This window comes from Sinocyclocheilus rhinocerous, unplaced genomic scaffold (assembly GCF_001515625.1).
Source record: "Sinocyclocheilus rhinocerous isolate Xijiao unplaced genomic scaffold, SAMN03320098_v1.1 scaffold2326, whole genome shotgun sequence".
Taxonomy (NCBI): Eukaryota; Metazoa; Chordata; class Actinopteri; order Cypriniformes; family Cyprinidae; genus Sinocyclocheilus; species Sinocyclocheilus rhinocerous.
The window spans coordinates 60,663-79,100 of record NW_015623069.1 but is presented as its reverse complement, the minus strand read 5'-3'; the positions used below and the strand labels follow the sequence as shown (position 1 = coordinate 79,100).

At 39.4% G+C, this 18,438-nt stretch overlaps 1 protein-coding gene across 1 annotated transcript in view; it reads right to left on the bottom strand.

Annotated features, from left to right (window-relative positions):
- Positions 1-18,438, bottom strand: part of LOC107745197 (alpha-1,3-mannosyl-glycoprotein 4-beta-N-acetylglucosaminyltransferase B) — a 143,960-nt gene that overhangs the window by 87,822 nt on the left and 37,700 nt on the right. The gene's annotated exons all lie outside the window — the stretch shown is intronic.

The window sequence follows — 18,438 nt, the reverse complement described above, 5'->3', positions numbered from 1 at the left end:
CGAAACACACAGTGTCTTCACAACATGGTGGCGGTGGTGGCAGCAACAATAAAGTTACGCCTTCCTTCTTTCTTTGCGTGAACATTTGGGCGGCGTTATGCAAATCTTCCCACATCGTGACGTAGACATGTGGGGGCGTGTTAGAACGAGGCGTTTTAGGTAGGTGTGGTTTACTTTTAACTTTTATAAAGAATATCTATTTGGGTTTGAGACTTTAGTCTTTGCAACTTTAGAGATCTTATCTATTCACGAACAGCTTGTAACACTCCAAAGAGAAAGGAAAACTTGAAATCACATCATATGACCCCTTTAAGGGATCTAGAATATGGTCATGCAAAATAAGACATTAATATGTGCTTTATAAGCAATAATAAACAGCCAATATGCTAGTAAGCAACTAGTTAATAGCATAAATTGGTCCCTAAACTAAAGTGTTACCAATATGGGTTAATATTAATGGTGTGAATTGTATTTAAACATGTATTATGATCATCATAATTATCATCAATAACCAGACTACAGTTATTAGTTACAAATAAAAGCTCATTTTGCCTCATTTCAGATGAACTGCACAATTGTACTTTTCATTTATATCTTTTTTTTTTTGCACCACAGCAATCTTAACAGCCCTTTAAATAGGCATCTTACAGTAGTTTCTTCTTTTTTCCTTTTAATCATGTGGTGAAATATGACCTGGACGTGTTCTTGACAGGTCTGGTAAAATTCAGTATCATATCTGAATGATGAACTCATACAAGCTGCCGTGTGTGAGTAATTTTCTCTCTCGAGTGCTCATTGTTTGAGCTGGTTTCTCAGTGTGCGGGTCATTAGCTGCAGTCATCTTTCTTGCGCTCACAGAAGCAACATTGTGCTGCGGCAAGGAGAGAAATCTCCACTCTAATAAACCTTTTTAACAGCTTCAGACCAGGAGAAACTGAATATGCCTCATTCATGAAGCTCTGCACCAACACACACACACACACACACACACGTAAACCAGCACCAAGCTGCAGATGGATGAATGAGCTGTCGAGAAGAGGAAATGACATGGAAAGTTTGATTCAAGAATGTTTTGAAAGCCTCCGAATTCTGTAGAGATACTGTATCTGCGCCGGTCAGTGAGAAGCTTTTTCTGGTGTTTGTTATCTGTTACATGCTGGACATACTGTTACCACTACACCAAACGAAATTGGTGGGAGTACTGGAAATTGCCAAGAACACCTAGGCAGGTTTGAGCTTTAAATGCATAGTGCAAGAGTACACACTTTCTGGCATTGGGAAAGTATATACTTTTAAAGGAATAGTTAACTCAAAAAAATTATTTATTTAGCCTCATGTGATTCCAAACCTGTACGGCTTTCTGTGGACCACAAAATGAAATTTCCTGAATATCCTGGCCACTCTTTTCACTATAATCAAAGTGAATGAGGACTGCATGGGGAGAATCAGTGTATCATTCGTTTTTTGATTTAATATTGAAAGAAAAAAAAGAAGAAAACGGTTCCTTTTCCGTTTTTCCATTTTTTTTTCCAAAAAACAAAAATTCAGCTTAAATTTTCATTTTTCGTTCAGGGGTAGAAAAATTAGGCTACTCATCTTAATGTTGTTCTAAAGGCTTATTACTTAATTAACACAAAAATGTCCTGCTCGCACTTGCCAATTTAATGGCAGAGAATGGTGACTTTAGGTTTTTTTTTTGTTTGAAGCGGATGCATATCTGTCGTAAAATAATCCTATGCATCTCGTGGCGTATATTCCAAGCATTCTGAAGGTATACTGAGGGTTTGGTGAGAAACAAACCGAAATGGCTATTATTATTAAAAAGTTATTATATTTTATGAAAATCTATGCATTGCAGTCCTGTGTGCGAGTGCGCAGCAGCTCACGCCGTGCACAAGTACATATCCTTTTGAGATATAAATTATAATCAATTTTAATAAAACACAAGACTACATTATAAAACTCTAACAGTAGGCTATTTAATATCTGTCGTTTGCCGGTTGTCAGTCAGAATGACAGTTCTTGCGTGAACATTTTAGGCCCATATACACCCAAGCCAATTTATTATTCTTTCCTTTTTGTCTTAGTAAATGAATGAATTAATTACTTAATTAAACAAACAGACTTACTGGGTGAGCAGGGTAGGCTATGACAGCTGTCATATCATACCCTGCCATGCAGCTGATGCAAAGAATAGAATTTATATCTACACAGAATATATAGTGATATTCTCAATGTTACTCAGAAGACAGGATACAGGTTTAACTCATTCGAAATACTAATGCTTAATGTTACACTGTCAGATATGCAAAAGAAATCTATCGTATCTCTTGCTCTGGCTACTGTGGATCCAGAACACCTGAGAAGAGATGATGCCAACCCCTCAGAGGACCTCAGATGATGCCAACCCTGAAACAACATACAGAACTACCACATTTTGCTATAAGTTTGATTGCATCATATAATAATTGCTGTTAATAGTGTTCATCTTCTGTTTTATTACGTCTTAAATTGATTTTTCCATACATTTCTGCCATATGTACATTAATTGACAGTCAACACTGATAAGATACCACTAAATATTGTAGAAACTTAGCTATGACAGCTGTTGCTTTGCAATGATTTGTATCGAGCTAATGCAAATACAAATAAACTTGACTTGACAGAAGAAAGCCCTGTCTAGACTCTGCCCAGGTATGAGTTGTGTCGAGCTATTCATTAATCTGTTTGTTTGATGAATAAAGATGAAATGTAGTTGTAATGAATGCATTAAGAATCCGTACAACTGCAGCAGTGGAGGACTATTATTCTGCTGCGTGATACTGCGGAAGAACTGATGACGGCACGGTTTGACTTTCGGCTGACCAATCAGCAGAAAGGGGCATTCAATTCCCGCCCACATGTAGAAATCGAATAATCAAGCTGTTTATTCATTTTTCTATCCCTGAACAAAAAACTAAAATTTAAGCTAAATTCTCGTTTTTTATTTTTTTGAAAAATGAACGAATGATACACAGATTGGTTAAGTTTCAAAATAACAAAAAAGCAAATTTGATTCAAATTTGTTACTGAAAAAAGGAAGAGAAGTAAATAACACTTTTTTTTCCAGTTTTGCACAAAGTGTAGTGTTTACTGCAAGAAGATATTTATATTTTTTTAATTAATTAGGCTAATGGGAAATATATGTTTATCAGTAACTGTAAACCAACATTAGGTCCCAAACAATTGACAAATAGCTATAGCAGCTTACATTTTGGTCTGTTTGTCGCACCAAGTTATTATATGGCTTCACAGAGCAGGACTAGAATAAGTAATTTGAAACACATTTGTGACCCTGGACCACAAAACCGGTCATAAGGGTCAATTTTTTTACAATTTATATTTACACATCATCATATAAAGCTGAATAAATAAGCTTTCCATTGATGTATGGTTTGTTAGGATAGGACAATATTTGCCCGAGATACAACTATTTGAAAATTTGGAATCTGAGGGTGCAAAAAAAAATATATATATATTGAGAAAATCGCCTTTAAAGTTGTTCAAATGAAGTTCTTAGCGATGCATATTACTAATCAAAAATTAAGTTTTGATATATTTAGGATAGAAAATTGACAAAATATCTTCATGGAAAATGATCTTTACTTAATATCCTAATGATTTTTGGCATAAAAGAAAAATTGATCATTTTGACCCATACAATGCATTGTTGGCTATTGCTACAAATATACCCGTGCTACTTATGACTGGTTTTGGGGTCCAGGGTCACATTTATTGTCCTTTAAAGTGCTTTTGAGTCCTTTTGAAGCTTGAAAGCCTCAGTCCTGAAACATTGTGATCGCATGGAAAAGAGCGAAAAAAGTAAGGCTGGGAGTGACATGAGGGACAAGAACGTTTTTAACGTTTAAAAGTCTGTTTATCATGTCGGATATGAAAATGATTCGAGGAACAAGTCCTTCGAAATGTGTCATTGGTGAAAGTGAGAGTGTTCATAGTAGGATCACTCCTTCACACCTTCTTCATGTGCCCTTCATATGACCTGCTCAAATAATCCACAGAAGATATGAAACACATCCACTGGAACGTTAATCTTCTGTCTGTTTAATCCACCTCTACAATTTAAAAGCAGCAGAAGGACACACATTACAGGAGGTCTTTCAACCTTTTTAGTGGGACTGACATATTCTGACAGAAGCTTAATCTTGGGATAAGTAACTTCAATGGGGATAATAAGTCTAAACGGCAGCCTTTAGAAGAAGAGAGTTTAAGATTTATCACTAATAAATCAAACTTTTAATCCATCCACTCGTGATGACAGTCACGCAGATGCAGGTTTTTAAATGGCATAGTTTCAATCAACAACTCCATCCAATCAGAGGATTTCAAACATGTTTGATATTTTGAATCAATATAAATAGCAGGGTATAAATAGTAGGGCATGCAAAAAATAGTAAGGTTTAAATATACATTTTTATAATACGCCAAGCAAAGCTGCAAAGGAACTCGACTGCCAACGATCACCCAGCATTTTCATGTATGGAAAACAGCAGAACCCAACCCCAAATAAAAATAACTACTATTAGTAATAAAACTTTACTTAAGCTTTTACTGCAATTACTGCAGTGACTTCAGATCTAATTATAGGCCTATAGGCTACACATTTAAAATACGATCTGAAACAGAAACATATATTATTATACCAGAATAAAAATAGGCCTATTAGGCCTATAAATCCTGCACTGATTCAGGTTTCCATATATTCTGTAGCTTATAGAAACAAATGAATTTAAATCACTATAAGCACTGGAGTTTAAAACGGCACCTTATCTCTGCGTTTGATGGTGCATTTTGTGAATAAGAGGCTGATCAAAGAAAGTCCTTCAGAAACATGCCACACCTGATACAGAGATTGGACACAGACATGCTGCTTTTGGTTGCTCGGCAAAAGTGATCATTTGGAAGCTGTTTTCAAAATCCATTTCAGTGTAGGGATGTACTAGGGTTTAGGGTGATAAATAAGTATAAGGTTATTGCACATACTGTGCTTTAATTGCACAATGGGAGAACATTAACTGTTCATGAGGTAGATTGCCTGGGGAAAGAAACTGTTCTTGTGCCTGGCTGTCCTGGTATTCGGTGCCTCTGTAACGCCGACTTGACTCAGAAATCTGATGGACACGACGCCTCTGCTTTTCATTTGTCATGCGTCTCCTACTAACAAGGCACAGGTTTTAAAGTCTGGAGTGTGTGTGATCCTGTGTGTGATCCTCAGTCATTTAGCGTTTTATTGACAATGTTCTCAGTCTTAAAATGTTAACGAGTGTAAACATCAACAACATCATGTACGGTAAAAGGACTGAAGTCTGTCAGGTAACTGATGAGCTCGTTGATGCAATTCAATCAGTCTGCAGTTTTATTTCAACTGTTCAACGAGTTACGTTTCAACTAAGTTTAATGGTGCAATGCTCAAATATTTAGTTGTGTAAATTGTACCTTCGTGCCAAAAACTACTTTTAACTAACAGTAAGCACAGCTTGTGTAACCGACCCCAGAAACGTCTACAAATATACAAATGAGTGTGGAGTAGTGTTGTCAAAAATGTAAATTTTTCAGTACATATCAAACTGAAACTGATACTGAAATATCTGAAACCGATTCAATACTCTTTCCACACAGTATCGAAGCATTGATAGTAGAGCCTGGCCGATATATCGTTTTGCAGATATTATCAGCCGATATGAGCCTGTCGCCGATATATTGGTATCCGCGAATATGCTGCCAATATGAATTTTTTTTTTACTGGAACATATAACGCAGATAAAATGCTTGAAATGGTGTAAGGTCTCTTGTTCAGGCAGCAGCATTCAAGTGTTGGCTTATTCGCCCGTAAGTGCCCTGCGAAGTGGACTTCACATGATATTCCGCCATGATTCCAGTTCCAAGGGACACCATTCATTCAAAGGGCATTAAAGTGCGCGAGACGTGAATTGATATTGTATTTATTTACAGAGGTATATTATGTCACACTTCACACTTCTCTAGTAAGTTTTGTCTGTGTGTGAAGACAGTAACGCAAATCCGTGAATGAATGAACGAAGTGAAATAAACTTCAACGGAATAAAGTTGAATGGAATTGAATTGAATTAAAGTTGAGTAAACTTCATCTTTACTGTTCAGTGCACTGATGTCAGACTCATTTTGGAATTTGGATAATAAAGTTTATTGTTAAATTGTTAAATGCCCTGCCTCCATTACGTATCTCTGTCACGTCATTATAAGTGTTTGATCACCACATTTGAGTGATCATTGCAAAAAATGTGTTTATGTATATATATTCTGTTTATGTATATACTGTATTCTATATATAGTACCAGTCAAATGTTTGGACACACAAATGGGAAAGTGTCCAAACTTTTGACTGGTACTGTACTATAATATACACAAAGAATATCGGCCGATATATCGATATCGGCCTTTTTTACTCCCTAATATCGGTATCGGTCCCAATAAAAAAACCATATCGGTCGGGCTCTAATTGATACTACCAGCTGTGCTTTCTCTCTTTTCTCTCCAACAGTGAATTCACACACACTGCAGTGTAAGGAGAAGCATAAACCTGTAGTCCAACAAAATACACGTTTTTACTCCAAACTGGACCGCAGGCCAGTCCCCACAATGACAAAAATTTCAGGTTTTACTATCCTTGTGTGGACATTTGGTCCCCAGAATCTAGCATAAACAAGTACACACACACACACACACACACACACATGTTGGGTTTCCATGTTTTATGGGGACAATCAATAGGTGCAATGGTTTTTATACTGTACAAACTGTATTTCCTATCCCCTTACCCTAACCCTACCCCTAAACCTACCCCCACACAAACTACAGGCATTTTTAGATGTTCAACAAACTTCATTATATGATTTATAAGCCTCAAAAGTTTCCTCAAAAATGTGCCCACAAGGTCAATATTTACTGGTATGTGGGGAAATAACGTAAGGATAACCAGGACCACACACACACACACACACACACACACAGCTCCTTCTGAGGCTGCCTCTCCAAACCTATACCTAGACAGCACTGTGGACATTTTTAGCTCGGATGACTTGTAACATGTCTAGGACGTCCAGAAATGCTGTCTAGATGGGAAGCTCACTGCCACGACAGGATGTAAAGCTCATTACTTTCCATCTTTTGTTAGAGTCACCCTGCTGGAAATCAGACAAGAGTTTGATTAATAAAGCTTGTGATGATTTATGCTGAGCTTGAGTTATGGAGTTGTTACAAAGCATATCTATGTTTGTTTGTGCAAACATCTCTCACATTTGTACAGCGGCCCCAAAAAGGAACTAGACAACTCAGCATTTTGTGATCTTTTTTGTCAAAATACATGTTACAGATCTTGCGAACAATTAATCCATCATCCGTATGTTTCTTTGGTAAAACTTTAGTATAGGGAGCAATTCTCACTATTAACCAGTTGCTTATTAGCATGCCTATTATTAACATACTGGCATTTTTTATTAGTACTTAGCACATATTCTGCATGCCCATATTCTACATCCCTAATCCTAGCCTACACCTAAACTTAACAACTACCTTACTAACTATTAATAAGCAGCAAATTAGGAGTCTATTGAGGCAAAAGTCATAGTTAATGGTTTGTTAATATAGAGAATTGGACCTTAAAATAAAGTGTGACCGTTAAAAAAATGTTTTAATCTCGTAATGTTTAATCAAAGTCTCAGAACTGGATTTTCCAGTTAAACGACAGACTTCTCTCTGGTGTCGTATATGCAGGACTTCTCCATTCATCTTAAACTGCAATCTCTCATTCATCTGCTGCAACTTTTGAGTGTGACAGCCACATCCAACATCGAATCAACAACTGATGCACCAAACCCTGTCCCCGTACAATTTCAATAATCAGATAAACTCGGATATACATTTAAATTACATTTATATTTATTCATTTAGCAGACGCTTTTTTCCACAATGACTTACAAATGAGGAAACCACACAATCCGGAAGGAACAAAAGAGAACAATAGATCTGTTGCTACTTCTGTTTGATTGTGACTATAAGCATGGCTTGTATTTTCAAGCTGATGGTGATTGAGTGTTTGCAGTTGCTACATCTGACGAATTCTGTTCTGTCAACATCACCTTATATCCACAACCTGAAACAATCGAACGACACAGCCGGAGAAATCCAATAATGGATGCTTGTCATTGCTCACAACTCTCAGTCAAGTTTACAGAAAGCAACAGGACATGTTTGACTCAAGGGCAGCTATTTCTGTTCTCACACACACTGAGATGCAACAGCAGAGGAGGACGCTGGGAAACAGAGTGTGTAAAGGAAAGAGAACCGTATGCGGAAAAATAATTGATAACAAGAGACGGGAAAAAAAGTTTCAAGCAGAGAGTGCAAATGAAAATAGCTGGATCTCAAATGAAGTATCTGAAAAAGTAGACAAGAAGCAGACAAACAGTCCACCTGCTGAGAAAGATCCAATATTTTGCATTTGTTTTACTCAGAGTCCACTTATGGCGCTTTTCCACTGCATGGTAAGGCTCGGTACAGCTCGGTACGGTTAACTTTTGGGGGGTTTTCCACTGGGTACAGTACCTGGTACTTTTTTTAGTACCACCTCGGTTGGGGTTCCAAGCGAACCGTACCGTTACCAAAACGTGACGTGTAAACTCTGCTGATCACGGATTGGCCGGAGAGAATCGTCACTACCTGCGTCGCTGAACTTGCGACACAACACACAAAAGAACCGCTAGATTTAAATCAGCACAGCCAGCGAAGGATCGAACGCAACTGTTTTGAACGAGCGCACCTTTTTTTAACAACCAAAAAGTGGCTGTTCCCCCTGTTGAGGAAGTACAGACGTTCCTCTGGTTGATAGCAGAGGAGTGGATCCAGCGAGAGCTTGATGGGGCGACGCGGAATGAAAAAGTTTTTTAGGAGTCGTGGTAGTAGAGGCGGCGCAACTATAATGACATGTGGATAATCCCGCCCACTCTAAAGCGGTACTAAACTGCAGTGGAAACGCAAACCGAGCCGTACTGAGCCGTGTCGAGCCGAGTCGTACCACGCAGTGGAAAAGCGCCATTATAATGTTAGTCCATTTTTCATGCACCAAAAAACATTTTATAATTAATTGTTCATGACCATTTCCACCATCTCTGTCCCAGAACTACATTTTCCCCGGCCACTGTCGTCAATGATTTTTCACTCAGCTTGCTCAGCAATGCATTCTGGGATCTCAGAGGGCAGCATCATTTTGCTTTTCCTTTTGGAAAAGCCTTAAAATGCTGTCTAGGCAGGGTTTTAGAAAAGAGTTACAGTTCCAAAATTACAACTAAAATAAGACACAAGTAATCAGGATAAAATCTGAATTTAGCGGTGTAAGCTAACTAGAGCCTACTTTTTGAATGAGTCGCATTGTTGAACTGCTTTAAATTGTGAGAAGCTTGTAGCTTGGCAAGCTAGAGGTTCAAAGTAGTGTCCCAAAATCTGGAGCTGTGTGTATTTGACAGAGGGAGCGGCTCATGTTGTTTGCTATAATCCTGTTATCAGTGGCATTCTGCTGAACCGTAATATAAAGGTTAGCGTCTGTGTGATCGAGAGAGACGCTGAGCTTGAGTTATGGAGTTGTTACAAAGCATATCTATGTTTGTTTGTGCAAACATCTCTCACATTTGTACAGCGGCCCCAAAAAGGAACTAGACAACTCAGCATTTTGTGATCTTTTTTGTCAAAATACATGTTACAGATCTTGCGAACAATTAATCCATCATCCGTATGTTTCTTTGGTAAAACTTTAGTATAGGGAGCAATTCTCACTATTAACCAGTTGCTTATTAGCATGCCTATTATTAACATACTGGCATTTTTTATTAGTACTTAGCACATATTCTGCATGCCCATATTCTACATCCCTAATCCTAGCCTACACCTAAACTTAACAACTACCTTACTAACTATTAATAAGCAGCAAATTAGGAGTCTATTGAGGCAAAAGTCATAGTTAATGGTTTGTTAATATAGAGAATTGGACCTTAAAATAAAGTGTGACCGTTAAAAAAATGTTTTAATCTCGTAATGTTTAATCAAAGTCTCAGAACTGGATTTTCCAGTTAAACGACAGACTTCTCTCTGGTGTCGTATATGCAGGACTTCTCCATTCATCTTAAACTGCAATCTCTCATTCATCTGCTGCAACTTTTGAGTGTGACAGCCACATCCAACATCGAATCAACAACTGATGCACCAAACCCTGTCCCCGTACAATTTCAATAATCAGATAAACTCGGATATACATTTAAATTACATTTATATTTATTCATTTAGCAGACGCTTTTTTCCACAATGACTTACAAATGAGGAAACCACACAATCCGGAAGGAACAAAAGAGAACAATAGATCTGTTGCTACTTCTGTTTGATTGTGACTATAAGCATGGCTTGTATTTTCAAGCTGATGGTGATTGAGTGTTTGCAGTTGCTACATCTGACGAATTCTGTTCTGTCAACATCACCTTATATCCACAACCTGAAACAATCGAACGACACAGCCGGAGAAATCCAATAATGGATGCTTGTCATTGCTCACAACTCTCAGTCAAGTTTACAGAAAGCAACAGGACATGTTTGACTCAAGGGCAGCTATTTCTGTTCTCACACACACTGAGATGCAACAGCAGAGGAGGACGCTGGGAAACAGAGTGTGTAAAGGAAAGAGAACCGTATGCGGAAAAATAATTGATAACAAGAGACGGGAAAAAAAGTTTCAAGCAGAGAGTGCAAATGAAAATAGCTGGATCTCAAATGAAGTATCTGAAAAAGTAGACAAGAAGCAGACAAACAGTCCACCTGCTGAGAAAGATCCAATATTTTGCATTTGTTTTACTCAGAGTCCACTTATGGCGCTTTTCCACTGCATGGTAAGGCTCGGTACAGCTCGGTACGGTTAACTTTTGGGGGGTTTTCCACTGGGTACAGTACCTGGTACCTGGTACTTTTTTTAGTACCACCTCGGTTGGGGTTCCAAGTGAACCGTACCGTTACCAAAACGTGACGTGTAAACTCTGCTGATCACGGATTGGCCGGAGAGAATCGTCACTACCTGCGTCGCTGAACTTGCGACACAACACACAAAAGAACCGCTAGATTTAAATCAGCACAGCCAGCGAAGGATCGAACGCAACTGTTTTGAACGAGCGCACCTTTTTTTAACAACCAAAAAGTGGCTGTTCCCCCTGTTGAGGAAGTACAGACGTTCCTCTGGTTGATAGCAGAGGAGTGGATCCAGCGAGAGCTTGATGGGGCGACGCGGAATGAAAAAGTTTTTTAGGAGTCGTGGTAGTAGAGGCGGCGCAACTATAATGACATGTGGATAATCCCGCCCACTCTAAAGCGGTACTAAACTGCAGTGGAAACGCAAACCGAGCCGTACTGAGCCGTGTCGAGCCGAGTCGTACCACGCAGTGGAAAAGCGCCATTATAATGTTAGTCCATTTTTCATGCACCAAAAAACATTTTATAATTAATTGTTCATGACCATTTCCACCATCTCTGTCCCAGAACTACATTTTCCCCGGCCACTGTCGTCAATGATTTTTCACTCAGCTTGCTCAGCAATGCATTCTGGGATCTCAGAGGGCAGCATCATTTTGCTTTTCCTTTTGGAAAAGCCTTAAAATGCTGTCTAGGCAGGGTTTTAGAAAAGAGTTACAGTTCCAAAATTACAACTAAAATAAGACACAAGTAATCAGGATAAAATCTGAATTTAGCGGTGTAAGCTAACTAGAGCCTACTTTTTGAATGAGTCGCATTGTTGAACTGCTTTAAATTGTGAGAAGCTTGTAGCTTGGCAAGCTAGAGGTTCAAAGTAGTGTCCCAAAATCTGGAGCTGTGTGTATTTGACAGAGGGAGCGGCTCATGTTGTTTGCTATAATCCTGTTATCAGTGGCATTCTGCTGAACCGTAATATAAAGGTTAGCGTCTGTGTGATCGAGAGAGACAGTTGGTCTAGTCAGAGTGCATTGTGGGAGTCCTCCCTAGACCAAATGAACCATCAAGAACTGAGAGGTTTTGAGGTCACTTTATAGCAATTGTTCTGTTTTTCGCCTTTATGATCGAAACTGCTTTTGTACACACTCCCCAGAGCTCATGTGCTCTATATAAATATATTATTATGTGTACTACTTATGGATTGTATTTGTTATGTGCATCTTCAGGATGTTTGGTCATTTATCATTTTAGTGTTTATCTTTATAATGTAAGGGTAATTTACCCCCGAGGAATATACAAACATAAGCAATAAATGTGACGGGAAGTCATACTCCTTCTTCCTCTGCTGATGAAGCAAAACGATAAGCTAAAAATCATAGGACATGATGAATAAAGACTGTTTGGAAACTGCTGACAGAGAAAGAAAGCAGGATCGGGAGGAGAAATCTAAAGAGGATTTCTACATGCATACAAATTGCTGTCCAACATAAAGCATTTTAGAAATACATTAATACACAGTAAAACAATTCAGCCATGTGGTGCGACCAAAGATGTCATGTGGGGCAACCAACATGCAGACTATTCACCTTATTTTTCAATGCTGAAGTAAGCCGTTTTCTGTGAATGTATGAGACTTCTGGTTCTTTAGCCGCTGTAGGAAAATAATGAGAAGAATAACAGTAGTGCAGTAAACGGTAAAACTGTTTGCACTACAAACCAGTGTGCTCATAAGTAAGATAATACATTAAAATAACAAGGTCAGACAAGGTTTGCAATATCAAGCAGCAAAACGAGCTGTTTTGTACAGCTAAAAATAGCTGGAAGCGGATGACACCGGAAGCCTCGCATATTAAATTTATTTACAAATGGCCGCATCCGCTCTTACTGGAAAAATAAGGTGCTTAAATAAGGAAAGAATTAATAAATCATGCTATTTGCAAAAAAATATATTGTTTACCATGAAATATATATTTTAAACCAATTAAAATAGGATGCATTTATTATTATTATAATTTTTTTTTTTTTTAAGTAAGACAAAACATGAAACGCAATATACAAAATTCAAAATACCAACACACTGGAAAGACAACAAAGAAAAAAGAGAAAAAGAGAGAAAAAGAACCAACATGTATTCATGGTGTAAGAAAAAAAAAGATTTTACTTGAAAGCTAAAATATAAACAGTTAAATTGAAACCTTTCTTGACTATAGAAAACTACAGAAGTTTCTCAAAACCATTTGAAACCAACATGAATACTTACATTTACATTTAAGAACTTGACGTGTTTTAAACTAGATTTTTACTAACAAAATGTTTTTGATGAGCTTGTTACTAGAAAAGCTTTACCATTCTGAAAACAGCAGAGCTGCTGTCACACCAAGTTAAAAGCATTTTTTCCAGGGTTATGATAATATCGTTGAGATACTATGACAATTTATGAATTTATCATAGTATCTTGATGATAGTAAAATATCATTGGAAAAAGTATTGCTTCTAATTTTTTAAAGTTTATCAAAATTTTGAATTGTAATTTTCTATTTTCACTTTAAATTCAGTTTAATTTGTAGTAATTTTATTGCATGTTTTTGTGATTTTTTTTTTCAGTAACTAATTTAATCTAAATGAGAAATTTTGGCAACTAGCTGAAATAAAATAAGTTCAAAGGTTTTTTATATTGTATTTTATTTCAAGTAACATTTGTGTGTGTGTGTGTGGTTTTAGTTCTAGGTAACTATAATAATCTTGCTTCTTTCATGTTGATACTTAGCCAAACTGCACTCTCTGTGCCATTTTCTCCTTCTCCAGGTTCATGGATCATTCAAACTTTTTGCCTGACGTCACCTGTTGCACTGTATGTCTGCAATCTGCTGCGCTACAGGCTCTTTCATCAGAATCACAGATTAATACAGAGCACACTAACCTGAGTATTGAGGATCTGTAGCCATATGAATGAGAGATCCATTTCCAACAGCGTAACGGCTTCGGTTAGCCTAATGGACAGGCATTAGCCAGGGCAAAACAACATTATATGCAGATGCAAGTGATTCAATAATTCTGGTTTATGGCAGCTATGCCAGCTAATCTCTTTAGGTTTTAGGGTCAGGATGAGGGTTGTTAGCGGTACACCAGGACCCATTAGAAGCACTCTTTCACTTATTCTCCTCTTCCGTCTCCCCCTCCAGAGGACTTCCTATGGTTTTGGATGGTCTTTCTCTCAGTTTGAGAAATGAAATGGCTAGTTTAGCCATTTTTTGCCCACTCTGCACCGGCTCAAGCAGAGCATTAGGGAACAGATGGACAGGATTGTGAGAAACACGGCTGATGGAAGGGCAGCAACGTAAAGGAGACGATTTATGAGGGATTACAAAGACACACAATATCACCAATGCACAAACACACAAGCGCACCCGGCAAAGTCAAGAAAAAAAAACAAGCTTGCTTTTATACAGTGCAGTCAAATTTGCTAAGTCTAAAACACAAGCTTTTACAGACTGAGGTCCACCTTGATGAATCCACCTGAGGTCCACCTGACTAGAACTATATTATTTCTGTTGCTTAATCTAATTATAATAAACTCATTCAGGCTTCAGATATATTGTGTACATATTTCTTTTTTTTGCATGCACTAAATAAACAAGCTAACTGTGTGTGTGTGACAGAGCGAGACAGAGAGAGAAAGAGTGTATGTCGCTCTTGCTGGTATCCGATTACAACAGCAGCATTAATAAGTGATGCTGTCTCATCCAACACATGCCTACACACATTAACTGTAATTACTAACACGCACACAGAAAACTTTCACATTTAGCAAATAAACCTCATTTTCACACACTAATTAGTCTAAACTTTTGCAAAAGACCACATAGTTCATTTCTCAGAATCACGCTCTGTTACAATCCGTACAATAAGTCATTTCTAATGCGCACAACCTCAAGCGAAGCACAGTAAACACTTACTGTACATGTGGGCGGTAATGGGTCGGGCAGACAGATGGGAAGGTCTTGACTTTTCAATGAGCCTCTATTCTGCTCTGCTCTTAAACTTTTAACAGGTCTTCAGTGTCCGAAGCATGCATGTTTCATCCTGAACGCAGATCTCAGTAAAGCCACTAAAGCACGCATGGACCTGTGTGGATCCCATTTCATCAAGAACACAATTCATGTCAAAACCGTACAAACTCCAAATAATAACAGACTCAGTCTCATGACATATTCTTGACATATTTGACTTTATGCATTTTTAATGTTTAGTATTTTAACTGTTTAATTAAAAAAATACATCTGATGGGAAAAAATTAAATAAACGACATCACTGACACATTAACTATGAAATGAAATTCACCGCCAGTCAGTTTGTAAGTTTCTTTTGTGCCTGTTCATATTTTGAAAGTTCCTCTTTGCTGCTCTGAAGTTTCTCTGAATTGTAGAGACGTTTCATCAAATGTGTGAATGTGATATAACCCAAACCTCACAAGAGTGTTCACTGTCCACAGAGGCGGTGTGATATCCCACCATCAGCAGCAGAACAAAAGGACCTCAGAGCAATATTCACACAAAGACAAACAGAGTTCACACTAAATGAAACACTTCTACACTCCTCTGGATATATTCCTGCTAAACAAAAAAAAAAGAAAAAAAGAAAGAAAGTAAAATACACTAGGTTTGGGCTTTACCAACAGCCCCACCATACAATGCATATCGCAATACTTATGTCACTATTCAATACATATCATTATTGGCTTACTTCTGAAACTGTGCCAAATGTGTGTTCACGAGTAAACAGGGATCATCTCATCTCTCTCTGATTCACTTCACTTTTGTCAAGTACAGCTGTTCATAGAAGTGGCTCTGATGAGTCTGTACTTAGATGACCTAAATAAATTCCTCTATAGTAAAAGCCCTGAAAACACAAAGACTAATTAAATATTATTCAGACTAGAGCTGCATAAGGAGGAAATATGTGGAAAGTTTGTTGGATAATGTGATAAACATAATTTTAATGTTTTCATTATGTTTTAAGCCAGACAATAATGACACACCCTCCTGTTCCCTTTCGAGGGAACTTCGAACTGCATCCTCTAGGGGTCGCTATGGGGAACGTCTTCAGCGTGACCGGTGTCTGAAGCATATATCTAAAAACGACAATAACATTGGCCGATGATAGCCTGTCACGACATTACCCTGCGCGATCACAGTATAAAAGGGCGCCGGGAGAACACGTCATCCTCTTCTTCGTCTTCACTGACCGGTTTTTTATGTTAGCGTTAAGCTAAACATGACTAGGAGTGCATGTTTCTCGCCAGAGGCTTTGCTCTGATACCTGCAGTTTCACACGGCTTGCGTGCTGTGTGTGTGTGGTGAAGAGCAAGCGCATTCAGCTCTCGAGGGAGTTGGATGCGCTCTGCATTCATTGCTTATTTCTTGTGAGGGATAACCGGCAGTCACGGCAGCGGTTTTCGTTCGCGCTTGATTTCCAAGGTAATTTAGCGGTTGGGCAGAGCGTGTTTAGCTCCCGCGGGAGCTGAATGCATGCTGCGTGTTGCAGTCGCGGTGAGAACATGGAAAGGACCTGATGGGAAATTTCTCCCTATCAGTAATTTCCTTATATAGGAAGTGTATAGTGTGGATCTGTCTGCAGTTGTTGGACAGATGATTTATATCATGTCCTTCTCAGATAAACACATTATACTGCACTCCGGCTTGAGTTAAAAAAAGAAAAAAAAGAAAGAGCCTTCCATTCCTTCCCGATCTTCATTTGGAGATCGAGAAGGTTTGGAAAAATCCATTCTAGTCCCGCATCCACAGATTCCAGCATACTATTTATGCCAACATCGAGTAGATGCGTGAGAATGGTTACGAAAAGATGCCACCTGTTGAAGAGACGCTGGCCTGCTATCTCTCCATGGGGGAGATATCTTCCCTTAAGGCTCCCTCCCTGCCATCCAAACCCCTTCAGGAAAATACATCTTGTTTGAATAGGGCATACGCGGTAGCAGGTCAGGTTGCAGTCTCCTTGCACACCATGGTGGTGCTTCAGGCTTTTCAGGCTGATCTGCTGAAAGACCTGGATAAAGGCAGGGTCTATCCCCTGATGAGGTGGCTGAGTTGCGTCGCACCACGGATCTTGCTCTCCGTACCACTAAGCAGGCTGCCACTGCCATTGGCAGATCCAAAAAAAATGGCAGCCATGGTGGTTACGGAGAGACATCTGTGGGTGAGTCTGGTGGATATCGGGTCGAAAGAGAAGGGCTTTCTTCTTGATGCGCCGGTTTCCCCTTCTGAGCTTTTCGGGGCTGCCTTTAAATCCTTCATTCCACGAGGGTCCAGGCTTCGGACTTCGCCTCCAGCCTATATCATGAGCCTGAGTCATGCGCTGGAGCCATGGTTGGTGAGTACGATTCATTTTTATCTACTCTACTACTAGTTCTTGTGTATTTTATGCTAGCCTTTCACTGCAGTGCTACTCGGACCTGTTCTGCTTTTCTGACTTTTAGGTTTGACCCACCAGCTAAGTCAGGACCTCCTGCTGTTGACCGATTACAGTGATGGTTTCACTCATCGGTTCTGGCTCCAGGCTGGTGATAGCCCTCATCCATGGCTTGGACACGCAGCCTGGGCTTTTGAGGAAGTCTCCCAGCATCAGGTCCCCAGTATAACGCTGCAACCTCAGGACCTGTGGGTCCTTCTCGTGGGCTAATCCTCTGGCCAGGTGCGATCTACTCATTTCTCACCTTAAAGGGGTTTCCCGAGATTCGAGTCGTTCATTAACCTTCATACAGGTTTTCTGAGCTAGAGCTCCTCCCGCTGAGGCATTGAGGAGCTCAATGCTCCATAGACGGTCGGTCCCGTTGGTCCTCACTGTCACACTGCCCTTATGGTTGAACCAGTAATCACCCCTCTGTGGAGTGGGCTGGAATACACTGCGTTCCCTGAAATAAGAGGGATTTGTGTTTCTGTGGGAACCCCTCCTTGGGTCCCGCTATTTTTTCAGATTCTATTGGGTCTGGTTATACGGGACACACACTCTCTATCGAGAGCATGAGACTGTGTCCAGCTTCACCAGTGGACTGTCTCTTATTGGGCCCTGCTGGGTTACCCCTTCTAATCTAGCGCCCCCTTCTGGTAGAGCTGAGAAGTGCTCGCCTCTCTGTGAGGGTTAGCTATGAGTCGCTCCCAATATGTGCTGTAAGGGCCCGCCTCAGCTTGAGAGCCGAGAGCGCTGCTCCCGAAGGACCCCATTTGCAACGGACTATGTGTTAGGCCCGTATCTGTCACCTCCTTGGTCAGTTGCCTTTCTGTTGGGACCCTGTTGTTCCCTTTGAGCTCGCCGGTCCTGGGCAGACTGGGTGAGTCCTCCTCTCGACTCGAGAGTTAGGTCCTCTACCCTGGGCTATTGATCGCTTCA